Source organism: Candoia aspera, chromosome 1, assembly GCF_035149785.1.
Source record: "Candoia aspera isolate rCanAsp1 chromosome 1, rCanAsp1.hap2, whole genome shotgun sequence".
NCBI classification, from domain to species: Eukaryota; Metazoa; Chordata; class Lepidosauria; order Squamata; family Boidae; genus Candoia; species Candoia aspera.
Genome location: NC_086153.1, coordinates 55,836,123 through 55,847,573, shown reverse-complemented (window position 1 = coordinate 55,847,573; position 11,451 = coordinate 55,836,123). Strand labels below are relative to the sequence as shown.

Below are 11,451 nucleotides of genomic sequence, written 5' to 3'. Positions count from 1 at the left end.
TAACATCTTAAGATCTGTTGGGTTGCTGTTTGAACGTAAATGTAAATCCAAGTATATGGCAAACAGCATTTCAGGAATATTTTTTTAAATCTAAAGCAAGTGAATCAAAACGTTCAAAAGGTGGGAGCAGGGGATGCTTTCCCTAAGATTTTCCTTCAACCCTATCCAGCCCTCAGAGGTTGGTTTAAGTATAAGTATTAAGCATAGCCAATTATCCACTGTATTGGCCCTTGTCAGTTGTCTGCATGTGCACACACAAAAGATATTTCTGCCAAAGCAGCTTTCCTTGGCTGGAGGCTTGGAGGGGAACCACCTTGTTCCTTCTTACTGAGCACCATCTCAAAGCCCATCACTTGAGGGATGAAAGGAAGATACCATGAAGCAAAGCACCACTGCTTTGCACAGAATGCCCCGTGGTTTGCCCTTTTGAGTGGACTCTGAAGTATGAATTTGCTTCATCCATAGATGGAGCATGCCCTGAGCCAAAACGTGTCCCCAAATTGTCTCTTCAAGTCAGAGTTCTTGGTTAAGGTTTAGAAAGTTCCACTTGTAGCAGAACATCATTACTAATAAACTTCAGAGCATGGGGGAGATGACCCTTAAGTGTTTTTGGAAGTGGGTTGAGGGAGGGATTATTTGTTTTCAGCTAGTTTCAAGGAATTCATGCTGCCTGACAGTGGGCTACATGGGAGATGCCAGTCCAGCTGGCCTGTGGGTTAACATGTCTGTAGCCAACACATAGCCTTCTCCAAGTGGGTTCTCTCCAAATTTGTTGAAATGACTATGCCCGTGATAGGAATTATGGCCCAACATCTTGAAGGCAACTTCTTATCCAAAAATGTTAGGTGAAACTTGAAACCAGATGCAGCTAATATTGATACATTCAAGGAGTGATCAGCCTCTTCAGAATGGATCTGAGCTTCAGAGCATAAAGCTGTTAACATCAAAATTAGCTAACTAGCTTCTCCATTCTCCACCCCTCACTGCCATTTCTGTAACATGCCTAAGGAAGAGTTCTGAAAAACATGAGAGCTTTAGCCATGTTTTGTGTCAACCTAGCTGATTTTTCCAAAGGTATTGCATAGAAAGCAGGCTTGTACAAAACAGCATAACTCCCTTTTCACAACAATGAAGCCATTTTCCTCATCAATGACTTGTTGGTCAGTTCTGAGCCTTCTCTGGCATGTTCAATCACCATTCTTCTCTCCTTCCACCTACACACTGTTGCAGAAGAGCAGTTGTACATGTTTTCTTAGAAACATGCATGCAGGTTATTCTGAATGTACAGTATCCAAATCTTATTCCTATGTTCCACAAAAACAGATTTGGTAAAATACAGATTATTATTTATATTCAGTAGAAAAGATAAATATGTGTGCCTTTTCAAAAAAGTCTGAAGAAAAATAATCCCCATAAGGGATATACAGTATTTAACATTTTTTTCAAGGATAAATAACATGTTGCAGCTGTAAAGGTGCCATCTTGATCTTTTTTATCTGTAAATGACAGGAATAATGACAGGCAACATTTTGGTAGACACTTAACATTTTTGGGAAGCTACAAGCTAGTAGGAATTGGGGTTTTGCTTTGCTTTTTAGCTGTGATAATGGCTATTCTGGGTTTATCATTTTTATCTGTTTCCCAAGGAAATTGTGCTGTTAGCTTTTGCCAGAGATGATCAGAGGATGCTCTGAAACTCGGGGGAAAGGGGGGGTAAGGGGGGAATACAGATTGCCCACCTCTGCTACCTGAACCTTTTTAACCATCATTCTGAAGTTCTACTGTATATTTTATCAGTTTTCAAAGACTTTTTGATCTTCAGTAGGGCTACCAGATCTGATCTGCAAAAATCCAAAGGACCACCAGATGGCATTATGTAAAAAAATCTCTTTGGTGCCAACTAGTAGTCACTGGAGTTTTGCAGCCCAAATATGATTGCCCTAATCTCCTATTTACATATGATGTTGGAAGGGCAGTTGTCCCCAATCATTTTTAAAACAGTAATAAACTTATGATGGAAATGAATGAAAATATGGATTTGATTACTTTTGCAGGTGTTCCATGAATGAACACTTGGAGTTAGCTTGCCAGGAAGGACTTGCTTTATGCTCATTGGCAAACTGTATCTATGAGCAAACTAATATGCACAAACAGCGATCCATTCATATGATCGAATGGAGTGGTCTGCAGGTGATTGTTCACATTCCCAGAATGAAATATGCTGTGGAATAGAAATGGTTTGGATACATCCCCTCCCCAGCAAGCTCAGCTGAAAAAACAATGCTCGGAAGCCTTGCTCTTTAAACTCAAAAAACAAAATCATAAAGTTGATGAAGGAACTTTCTTTCATTTTCTATGAAACATTGTTTTTGTGGGTCATGAAGGGAAGAAACCAACATAGGAAAGCAAGCAGGGAGGGAAGAAGCCACAAAGGAAGCATGTACTGCACATTTTACTCTCTAAAACAGACCTATAAGCTGCAAGCTCATCATGAATGTACCCAGAAACCACCAGCTTAATCTGATAAACACAACTAAGGAAGTGAAGTGTGCATAAAGAAGAGGATGTCAAGCTGAGCACGAGAATGTCACCAATTCTTTCACTTTATTTTCTGTACTTCCTCCTTCAGCATGTACTTCTCAATGTATTCTTTGCTTCATGGCATTTCCTGTTGGTAAGGTCCTTAATGTGTGCAAGCTTTATTGTTCTCTCATCAAATCACTGCTCTCCTGCAAGGAGTAAATCATATTCCAAGCAGCTTCCTCTCATTAATGCATGATTTTACAGTGGCCTTTCAAAACTAGGTAGAAGGCAGAAAACAATTCAAAATAACAATATGCCAACAATTGGTGTTTTCTAGATGTGCTAGGCAGATGTTCCCATCATCCTCATCCAGCTTGGGCAGGAGCCACCTAGTTGGGAATTGTAGAAGTTGAGGTCCAACATCTCTTGAGGTCATCAGACTGAAGAAGTACAAGGATATTTGAAGTCTCCAGTGGGGCTGGCAATGTATGTTTGGGTTGGGGTATGTGTGTGCTTTCTGTTGTTTGATTGCTGTTATTATCAGAATCACATAACTGTTACTGGGGCATGTGGTCTTTGCTCTTGTGGTGCTCAAATTTTCACCCCCCACTCCTAATACACTCAGGAGTGAACTACTGATTGGTAGAGTAGAAACACAACAACAATATAATGTGTGTTGTGCTGGAGGCTTACATGCTGACAAATATCCTAATTATTTTGGCATCATATATTGTGATACCAACATAATTGCTGGTTTGTCTCTGACTAGTGGGCAGTGGTAAAATCTCTCCTGGACTGTGGGATGGTGCATGCCTGTCCTATTTTTACTGGTTTTATGCTCTGCTTTGGGGTATTGGCTTCTCCATTCCTTATCTGAGGGGCATAGAATTTGTTACCTTTTCTGTCAGTACAATATCAGGATATCTCTCTGTGGTTATAATCTAGCATTGCCTGGTTGACTCTTACAATGATGAATCCTAATGCATTCAAATGGCTGACAGTGTGATCAAAGTGATTTAATTACTTTTCACTGGGTTTCTCAGTAGGAATGGATTTTATCCACCACAAATTGGATGGTATTAGTCTTCCTGAGCTGAACCCAGATCTATGCATTATAGACTATTCTGTCTAGTTTTTGATAGAAAACTGTTATGATCAGTGCAGCAGCAATTTTTCTATTTGTTGTGACTTGATTGATAACCTCTTGAACCACAGAGGCCTAGCTCTTTGATAGTATGAAGCTATCCCTTTGTATGAGGATTTTATAGCATGAGACACATTTTTCCACAAAGAAGATATGTGAATTATGCTGTAGAGCAGCCTACACCTTCCTTAGTCCAGATGTGTTGAGACTGCAACTCTCAGAAATTGACTATGCTGTATGGAACTTTTGAGCCCTAATACACCAGGGAAGTGTCAGTTTAGGGAAAGCCACTACAGAATTTGTGGGTGGCTAAACCTACAACACCCTGTACGTAATGTGTGGGCTATATGCAATAACCTACAAACTGCAAGAATGGGCTACTGCAAGTGGTAAGAGAATTCTGGGAGTCTGGATTTTGTGTTATAACATGCAAGGCATTCTGGAATAATCCCCCCTTTTCTTTTCAACTTGGACAAATGAAATGGAAGAGCAGTAATAATTTATTATATACTACTCATATGCTAGGCCTGCTGGAAATAGTTTATCTAGGCATTGACCAACTTACATTTCTCATATCTTTTCCCCTGACTTTGGGACATTTTGGGGAGACACAGTCGATGGATTCATGTGCCCTTCAGGCAGTTGTTGTCATTCTGTGAGACTGCAGAGCAGGGCATAATGAACTCTCAACTTCCTTAGGCAAAACAATGTTCCATTCCCTCTTCCCTAGAACAAGGTTAAATGTTGGCCACTCTTGCTGAGATCTCCCCAAACAAACTATTATCTTTGCAGCCCATTGATAAGGCTAAAAGCTTAGACATCCCTTCTTTTTGCTTCTGCCTGTGTTTGTATGTTTCCTTAAGATTACAGCACCACAGTCTGTTGTAACTGACCATGTTGGCTGATGGTCATGATTGGGATTAACAACATCCCAGGGCAACAGGTTGTCTACTGCATTACATATAGACTGAATCAGCTTTCCCCATCATAAACATTCTCCAAGACTTCACCTCCAAGTATTCCTAGCAACATCTATACTGGCTGAAGAATTCTAGGAACGGAAGCCGATGCACATCCAGATTGAGGAGGGTGACATGAATAAATCACTCCTCAGATAAATCTGCTGGCATCTAAAATGGCCCACAACTGAATCAGTAGAGTAAGTCAGTAGGCCAGTGCAAAGTGGCTTTGATTTACATCAGCAGGGCATTTCACAATGTGAAGGCAATATAATGCAACTTACTAAAGTGAAGAGGTGATGCAGTTTGCCGTAACAAAGCACTTTATATGTTCTCAGAGCATCTCCTGGCCCTTGAAATAACTAGAAGAGGCTCTGCGTATATACAGAAACCTCTTCTGGCTATTGCAAGAGCTGCAGGAAAGCTGGGAGCAGCGTGAGGTGAAGCCATACAGCTTTGCCCTTAGATGTGAAGGGGCCAACACTGCTTTTTAAAGCAGCTTTGAGCAAATTCCTCTCTTGAGCCTTTGTTAAAGTGAAGCACACTCTCCAAGATCTGTTTGTGCAGGCCTAGCAGTCAATGGCTTTATTGCTGCAGGGTTGTTTTTTTAAAATCTGTTTAATCATGTCCGATTCTCAGAGACTGCCTAGACAGGTCCCTGCAGTTTTCTTGGCAAGGTTTTTCAGAAGTGGTTTGCCCTTGCCTCCTTCCCAGGGCTGAGAGAGAGGGACTGGCCCAAGGTCACCCAGCTGGCTTTGTGCCTAGGGTGGGAGGACAGTTAGGCAGGATGAAACTACTCCTCTTCCAAATGGCAGGTGCAAACATCCTCTTGAATTTACTTCTCAGTATTTGTATAAGAGAAATGCCAAATAAGAATAATCCATTCCTTTCAATACAAGGACCATTCCTTTCATATCTGTGTCACTTTATGATAAAAATGCCTGGAAAGAACTTGCTAGTTATCATCAATGATCGCCAATGAAATGAACTGCCTTCTGATATGGTTCATATGGTTGGCTGTAGATTTTTGTCCTGAAAAGAACATTCCTTTTATTATGTGTAGCATGTCAGAAGTTTCGAAATAATAGGTTCCCAAAGATGGACCACCATTAATAGCTTTACTACTTTTGTCTAAACGTGGCAAATAAAGTTGTGCCCTTAGCATTTGTTTGCGGTATTACAACTGTCCTTAACTTACAGATGCTCATTACAGTTGCTTTCAGGCAAAGATTTTAGCAGCACTTGCATGATGCATTCTCTTCTCTTCTGGATTCACTGTTGATTGTATCCCAAATTTCATCCAAAATAAAAAGCAGCTACCTGCAGACTTGCTGTCAGCATCTTTTGGCATCTCAGTGCTGGGGAAACTTTACTACCACTACCACCACCTTTACTACACACATGGCTGCTGAAGGTGACACCCTTGATTGTGGTATCACAAACACTGATTGATCAGACAGCTTTACATAAGCCTCTCTTCATATCTCAAGACCACAAGCTGGTGTTCTCAGTGAATGGTAAGTATTGTCCTGGCCAACTGTTTTATAAGCAGTGGTTCAGTGCTTTTAAGAGTCAAGGGAATTAGCAGTCCCTATTGACTGCCTGTACATGCTAGGGAATTATTTTGCAATGTTTTAAGAGTAAAATGTCTTCTGCCACATTTCTCTTAGGGAACAAATTTGTGTATTTCTCTCCCAGCAGATCCAAAGCAGGGTGAGTGCTTCACAGGAACAAAGTCCAGTCATGTTAATCTTCCCTGGGGTGAAGATGGGGAAACCTGCATTAAGGAGTAAAGTAGATTGAATTTACTTTTTAAATACAAGAATTTGTATTATAATACAATTATATATACGTATGTATGTATGTATGTATGATGTATAAATACATCATCTAGTCTACCTGCCCCCTAACAGTCCAGCAAAATGTATTTTAAAATCACCAGAATGGAAAACTGCCTGAGGACAGAATCCTTCATCCCAACCTGATATGTGACTTGTGATGGCATTTTACATTTTTTTTCATTTTTTATAGTTAAAACTTTATTTAACAATAACAAAGCATATACTGATACATAGATAGAGAGATATTCATTTCCCTCTTTTAAAAGGTACATCAACAGTACTCTGTGCTGGTTTTAAATTTTTTAGTCTTTTATTTAAAACAAATGAGTATTTTCAAAAAAGATACTATCTATGAATGAACAGATAATAACTGAAGTTATACAATTATTGCTCAATATAACTTTAATAAAAGATACCAAGAAGTGTATTTTAAGTTGCTTTTATGATATAAAAAAGAAAAACACTCCTAAAATAATATAGGTAAATGTTGAAAAGGCATATTACCTTTTTGTTTTCTTTTTAAAGTCAAAACTGTCACTGAAGTTGAACGATAAAGCAACAGGTGAGATTTGCAACCAGGGGAACCTACTCATATTTAGAATTCCAGCTGTTCTATTGCCCCTTCCTACACCCAGTTTTCTTTTTCCTCCCCATGCAGTTTTTAACATTTGGTGTCCACTGAATATAGTCTTCCCTGGGCCATATCTGTGGCTCCCCTTCCATTTAAGGGCTTTTTTCTCTAAAGATGTCTTTGTACATCTGCAAATCTTGCCATTTCTTCAAGCCTACTGATATTTCCATCTTATCCATGGTTAGTGCCACAGTGACTACATCAGGACTGTCACTGGGGTAACTGAGGTTTTTATTCATAGTCACAGAAAGTCTGAATTCAAATCTAGCAAGTGTTTAAAATATATTTCAAGATACATTGAGCTGTAACACCTGTTCAGATCAACATGCAAAGCCAGTGATAAACTCAGTTGTTGGGCCTGGAAAAAAATGTATGTGAATTCATTCAAATTCTAAATCTATTTCTATCTATCATTTAATCTATTTCATCAGAGTAATTAAGCATGCTTGCAGGTATATTTTTTCAACAAAATCCAGATGGCAAAAATCTGACCCACTGCCTCCTGTATTAATCCAGGTTAAATAGACCAAATTCTCCAAGTGCTTCCCCTGTCTTAGATTCAGGGTTTTCTTCCACCATGACTTTTATCATGGACATCAAGCATGGCTGCAGTGTGCTAAGGGAGTATACTCTGCACATTCTCAAAGATAGTCTTTACCAGGCCCGCAACTAGGGTCTGTGTGACCCAGGGCAAACATGGGTTCCATGCCCATTTTGGCAATCCCCCAGTGCTCATTTTGGCACCCCTTCAGTGTGGCACCTGGGGCACATGCCCTGCTTGCCCCCGCCCCCGCCGCCCCAGTTGTGGCCCTGGTCTTTACAATCTCACAGAAGTTTGCTCTGGAATGGAAAATATGCTGGTATTTTCCATTGCTCTCCTTCAAATTAAGAAAAGTTTATAGTCTCTTCTAGACTATATCAGGGCAACGCAATCTTTTTTGGGCCAAAAGCTGCTCAAACTTGACCTTCAAGTGGAATGCCTGGGATACAATTGGGTGAAGCCAGAAGAGAAATAAATGTTAAATTATTTCATTAATTATGATTAATATTTAATTCTATGTATTTAATATCTAGCTGTCTATTTACTATATATTTAATACATACTTATGCCATTAATAAGTATTTAATAAGCATATATTTAATATTTCCCTCTTTCTGTAGATAAAAACACAGAGGGAAACATCATCATTTGGCTACTGAAAAGCCAGCAGATTAAAAGAGGATAACATGCAACATACTTAAACCAAATACTCTGCACCCGTGTTTGTGACATTTGCACTTTATAATTTTTCACATCATTTGAGAAACAGAAGCAAACTTTCAGGATTGTTTTGTATCTGTGTCCAAACACATCAGATGCCTGTAAGGGAAAGGTTACTGACAAAGTTAATAACATGCTGATTCTGCTAATTATTGTTTCTAAAGTCCAAAGTCATAGGAAAAAATGACTAGAATTACATTTTACACACCGCCAACAGGAAAGATTACTGGAACATCTGAGTCATCCTCATTTGGAACAATTGTAATTACATATTGTATATTACATATAAAATGACTCTCTTTGTGAAAGCACATCACTATTTGTGTGAGCTCAGTCTCTGTTGATTCATTACATACGGTTCTTTGCCACGTGGCAAAGAAGGACCGATGGGTTTGATTTTGCAGTGGAAATAAAGGCTCTGATGAGCAAGCTGGTTTGAATTTGTGTGATAAATCGAATCCTTAATGCAAATATCTTCTGTCATTTTTTCCCAGAAAATGAAGTACAAGGTAGGTGTATAGATGCTTTTAACTGAATCAAAGAGAATTCTGGCTTCTTCAGGTTTATAGATTTATTCCTGCATAACTAAAGAAGACAAAAAGTGTAGTGAATGACTAACTGAAGCTGCATTTACTTATTAGATTTTTGTTTTAAAGAAATACTTCACATCCCACCCCAGTTACATCACAATAAGCATGTACAGTATCAAGTTTACAAATAAGCTGGCAAATTGAAAGCATATTGACCTCCAAAGAGTATTACCACCAGGCATTTCCTTGCTGACAACAGGAGAAGACCACTCCTCTGTCAACAGCATGGAAACACAGCATTTGACTGGAGGAGAAGGAGAGGGGGAAAGGGGGAGAAGAAGAGGAGGAGAAGGAGAAGGAGAAGACAGGGTCTTCTAGCTGTGAAAGCTGAGCCATAGATAGCAGCCTGAAAAAAAGCCAGAAGCAGCAGACCTAAAACTAACAAAGCAGCCCAATGGTTGGAAGATTCTTTTAAGTAGCAGATATACTGATATTTGCCCTCTGTCCCCCCTCCAAGCCAAAGTTTTAAATTTTATCTATTTATTTATGGCATTTTGGCTTTTGAATCCTTTCTTGTGTGGCCTTGTGATGTGCCCTAATTTCTATTCACATGCTAAAGGTTTGCAAAAATTTCAAACATAGCAGCCCTGTGTGAAGCAACTGACATTCACTTTGACGAAGCAATTCAGGCCGCAGCGGCCATGTAATTCCACCACAGTGAAGAAGCCACATGATTTACCGCAATAAAACAATGGGTGTGGGGGAGGTTTGAACTGCTTCAGGACAGTCACAGGAGGAGAAGTTTTTGTACTTCCAGGCTGAGCAATTTTGGGATTCCTCACAGTGCACCCTGTAGTTGCCTGGTTTGGAGACAGGAGGCTTCCTGCTATGAGGCTGTGGCATCACTGTAGAGAATGCTCATTCCTTGCTAAAGCCACCAAGCCTAAAAGAACTCTGGCATGTTCTGAGAGGGGCACTAGTCCAGGCACCTTCATCACCCATTGCCAGATTGCCTGCAACATGTGCGGGAGCCACCTAGTCTGGAAGGTGAATGAGCTGGTTTTGGGGAGAGACCCTCAGAGACGTAAGTGGCTCGTCCCCTGCAGCTCTTGCCTTTGGATCCCTCTCAGCCTTCTGAGGTCCTGTGAGAGAAGGCTAAGAGAGGCTCTGAAGTAGAGCAAAACCAAGCAACTTTGCTTTTCCCTGAAAAGTGAATGAAGCAGCTTGGAGGAGGTGTTTCATTCAAAGGTTCATCAAAGCAAAGTCTTCCTTTGAAGCTTTATACAATCCAAACATGCAGGTGGGTAAAAATACCTAATATCTACATACAGTGCTTCTAAATCTCATTGGGTTCAGTGAGAGTGTTTTAAATATATGTTTAACTTCCACCGAAATACGTGAAACCTAAATGTAATTAATTAAATTGTGTCTTTCCGTTATACATTTTTAAAAGAATCTTAAAAAAAGGGATGTAAATGAATTCCTGAAATGAAGCTCTGAGTAGTTTTGGAGTTTTGCCATCCCAGGAATCCATGGTGAGATGAATGCTACCCATAAGCTGAATCCATTTATTGTTGTTGTTGTTGTTGTTTTACTTCCCTTAAAAGCAACAATGTTGTCACATGGACATTCAAGAAAGCATGGAGAAGTGAAGAAGTACCTCCATGAAAGGCTGGGCACTTCTGTAAGAGTCCAGGCTTTTGGAAACTTCTACAGATCTGGGAGACACCCTTCATCTGCCTTGTACATGGTTGAAAAATAAATACATTGTCCATCAGCCTCCAACTAGTCTGAACAACGTTTTGTTTCATTAAAACAAATTGGTAGGAAAAATGTGCCAGACTGGGAAACAATTCCAGCAAAGTAGCAGAAGCTGGACTTTTGAGAAACTAACCATACCTATTTGTGTTTGTACTTCTGCTTTTTTCTTCTTGTTTTCTGTTTAGTGGTATGATCTGTAGCATCAGCATCTGAACTATATGCTGCCTCCTGGAAGGGGAAATGGAATGAAAAAGTGTAAGGAGAGCTCTCTGACCTCTCAGATGGGGCTCTCCAATGGGGACAGAGCTCAGGCACTGAGCCCTCCCCCCTCCATCCCACTATGGCAGTTGAGACGGGAAGGAGAAAGGGAAGAGGATCTTCCCCACCACCACCAATATGTGCCTGAGGCTTTCCACTTGCTGCCCCTTCCTTGGCTGAGAGGAAACAGAAATGGATGTTGTGGGGGGGGGGCAGTGCTGCAACCTGAGGTGATGGCTTGAGAGTAGCAATGGAAGTGGCATAGCATAGTAGCAGTAGCATTATCTCCCTCCATCCCTCTTTCCTGCTATTCTTCTGCTGCAGCCCCTATGGGGCCCTATACAACTAGGCTTGGGTTTTTTGGAAAGATGGGAGGTATAAGGCAAAAAGAATAGCAAGGGAAGCCCAGGGCCCCTGCGTGTGCAGGACCCAAGTGGTCATGTCTGCTGCCTTCCCTGTTTTCACCAACTGAATGCCTCAATGAATTGGTTTTCTTTCAGTGATACAATCTATAAGAAAGAGTGTTTTGTTCACTTAAACTTG

General features: G+C 40.3%; 1 long non-coding RNA gene across 1 annotated transcript; it reads left to right on the top strand.

Annotated features, from left to right (window-relative positions):
* The first annotated feature begins 8,773 nt into the window (after positions 1-8,773).
* Positions 8,774-10,666, top strand: LOC134488030 (uncharacterized). Its single transcript, XR_010066924.1, has 2 exons — positions 8,774-8,868; positions 9,734-10,666. It is a non-coding gene; the product is annotated as an uncharacterized LOC134488030 (long non-coding RNA).
* Positions 10,667-11,451: the final 785 nt, after the last annotated feature.